Source organism: Ovis canadensis, chromosome 17 (genome assembly GCF_042477335.2).
Source record: "Ovis canadensis isolate MfBH-ARS-UI-01 breed Bighorn chromosome 17, ARS-UI_OviCan_v2, whole genome shotgun sequence".
NCBI lineage: Eukaryota > Metazoa > Chordata > Mammalia > Artiodactyla > Bovidae > Ovis > Ovis canadensis.
Window position 1 is genome coordinate 31,761,536 of NC_091261.1, and position 3,463 is coordinate 31,764,998.

At 37.6% G+C, this 3,463-nt stretch overlaps 1 non-coding gene across 1 annotated transcript; it reads right to left on the bottom strand.

The window, feature by feature from the left end:
• Nucleotides 1–810: 810 nt before the first annotated feature.
• Nucleotides 811–882, bottom strand: TRNAF-AAA (transfer RNA phenylalanine (anticodon AAA)). The gene has a single exon. It is a non-coding gene; the product is annotated as a tRNA-Phe (tRNA).
• Nucleotides 883–3,463: the final 2,581 nt, after the last annotated feature.

Sequence of the window (3,463 nt, forward strand, 5' to 3'; positions counted from 1 at the left end):
TCTGTTGCTGTCTTCTCCTTCTGCCTTCAATCTTTCCCAGCTTCGAGGTCTTTTCCAATGAGTTGTCTCTTCATATCAAGTGACCAAAGTATTAGAGCTTCAGTTATAGCATCAGTCCTTCCATGAGTATTCACAGTTGACTTCCTTTAAGATTGACTGGTTTAATCTATTGACTGTCCAAGGGACTCTCAAGAGTCTTCTCCAGCATCACAGTTCAAAAGCGTTAATTCTTCGGCATTCTGCCTTCTTTAAGGTCCAGATCTCACATCAGTACATGACTACTGGAAAGACTACCGCCTTGACTATTTGGACCTTTGTTGGCAAAGTGATGTCTTTGCTTTATAATGCATTGACTAGCTGTCATAGCGTTCCTGCCAAGAATCAATCATCTTCTAATTTCATGATAACAGTCACCATCCGTAGTGATTTCAGAGCCTAAGAAGAGGAAATCTGTCACTGCTTCCACATTGTTTCCTATTTGCCATGCAGTGATGGGACCAGATGCCATGATCTTAGTTTTGGGGATGTTGATTTTTAAACAGCTTTTTATTCCCATCTTTCACCCTCATCAAGAAATTTTTTGGGTTTCTCTGGTGGCTCATATGGTAAGGAGTCTGCCTATAATGCAGGAGACCCAGGTTCAATCCCTGGCTTGCGAAGATCCCCTGGAGAAGTGCAGTGAAGTGAAGTGGCTCAGTTGTGTCAAACTCTTTGCGATCCCATGGACCTTAGCCTACCACACTCCTCTGTTCATGGGTTTTTCCAGGCAAGAATACTGGAGTGGGTTGCCATTTCCATCTCCAGTAGATCTTCCCAAACCAGGGATTGAACCTGGGTCTCCTGCATTTTAGGCAGATGCTTTACTGTCTGAGCCACCAGGGAAGTCCTCCAGTATTCCTACCTTGAAAATCCCATAGATGGAAGAGCTTGGCAGGCTACAGTCAATGGGGTCACAAAGAGCTGGACATGTCTAAGAGAATCCACATTCAGTTTTAAGAGACTATTAAGCTCCTTTTTGCTTTCTACCATTAAGGTAGTATCATCTGCATATCTGAGGCTGTTGCTATTTCTCCTGACAATATTGATTTCAGCTTGTAACTCATCCAGCCCAGCATTTTGCATGATATGCTCTGCATTTACATGATCCACTGGAGGAGGAAATGACAAACAACCCCAGTGTACTTGCCATGAGAACCCCATGAACTGAATAAAAAGGAGAAAAGATATGACACCAAAAGATGAGTCCCCCAGGTCAGAAGGGATCCAATATGTTACTGAGGAAGAGCAGAGGACAGCTGCTATTAGCTCCAGAGAGAATGAAGTGGCTGGGCCAAAGCAGAAATGATTCTCAGTTGTGGATGTGTCTGATGAAGAAAGTAAGATCTGGTGCTATAAAGAACAGTATTGCATAGGAACCTGGAATTTTAGGCCCATGAATCAAGGTAAATTGAATGTGGTTAAGCAGGAGATGGCAAAAGTAAACATCAATATCTTAGCAATCAGTGAACTAAAATGGACAGGAATAGATGAAGTTAATTCAGATGACAATTATATCTACTTCTGGTGCAAGAATCCCTTCCAAGAAATGGAGTAACCCTCATAGTCAAAAAAAGAGTCCAAAATGCAGTACCTGGGTGCAATCTCAAAAGTGACAAAATGATCTGAGTCCATCTTCAAGTCAAATCATTCAAAATCACAGTAATTCAAGTCTATGTCACAAACACCAATGCTGAAGAAGCTGAAGTTGATGGGATTGCAAAGAGTCGGACATGACTGAGCGACTGAACTCAACTGAACTGAACTAATTCATTAATGAGTTTGTTAAGTAAGAATAAAAAGTCAAATAAAAACTATCAAATAAAAATTAATATAAATATTATTTTAGTAAAGAATTAGTAAATCATATAGCCAAATTGTAGAACAGATGTCGTTTAAAAAGCTTCTTTAAAATCATCTGACTTAAGACCTTGTTTAATGTCTGTTTCTAAAATATCTAACTTCTTAGATTTCAAGGTCCAAATGAGAGTTAGATGATTTAAAGCCACTTATTAAACATAAGCAAAATTCCTCTCTTTTCAATTTTAATTAAAATCCTCAAAATGTAAAATTTCTTTTTTTTCCTTCTTTTTTCACATATATTATTTTTATTTATTTATTTATTTTTTAATTTAAAAATCTTTAATTCTTACATGCGTTCCCAAAAATGAACCCCCCTCCCACCTCCCTCCCCATAACATCTCTCTGGGTCATCCCCATGCACCAGCCCCAAGCATGCTGTATCCTGCGTCAGACATAGACTGGCGATTCAATTCTTACATGATAGTATACATGTTAGAATGCCATTCTCCCAAATCATCCCACCCTCTCCCTCTCCCTCAGAGTCCAAAAGTCCGTTATACACATCTGTGTCTTTTTTGCTGTCTTGCATACAAGATCATCATTGCCATCCTTCTAAATTCCATATATATGTGTCAGTATACTCTATTGGTGTTTTTCTTTCTGGCTTGCTTCACTCTGTATAATCGGCTCTAGTTTCATCCATCTCATCAGAACTGATTCAAATGAATTCTTTTTAACGGCTGAGTAATACTCCATTGTGTATATGTACCACTGCTTTCTTATCCATTCATCTGCTGATGGACATCTAGGTTGTTTCCATGTCCTGGCTATTATAAACAGTGCTGCGATGAACATTGGGGTACATGTGTCTCTTTCAATTCTGGTTTCCTCGGTGTGTATGCCCAGCAGTATGCCCAGCAGTGGGATTGCTGGGTCATAAGGTAGTTCTATTTGCAATTTTTTAAGGAATCTCCACACTGTTCTCCATAGTGGCTGTACTAGTTTGCATCCCCACATAAGTTCTCTTTGCTTCTACTATTCCTTTGGTTAAAAAAAAAACTTCATTGTTGACCTTGCTGTATCCCTGTTAGCCAGTAGAAAGTATATTCTGTAAAAGCAAAGTTATTTATTTAAAGTTGTTGCAGTAAATCTGAGAGAATAAGTATGATAAATCACATTTTCATAAATAGAAACAATCAATTTATAACAAAATGGCTCTGAATATATTTGAGGAATTTTGTAACCTATATAATTTCTTATTTGATATGCAGATATATAAGAACTTGCTTCAGTATTAAAATCTTCACTTTCTACTCTTCTTAGGACACTTTCACTTCATTCCCAGAAGAAAGAAAAATGAAGATTTAATATACGGGCATATTTTGTCTCATTGCTCTTGGCTTTATTGTGCGTCACAATTACTGTGTTTTTTTTATAAATGAGAGATTTGTGACAACCCTTTCTCAAGCAAATCTATTGGCACCATTTTTTCAATAGCATTTGCTCACTTCATATCTCTGTCACAGTTTGATAATTCTCCCAATATTTTAGGCTTTTTCATTATTATTGTGTTTATCATGGTGATCTTTGATATACATATTATATTTAATTGTTTTGATATTTT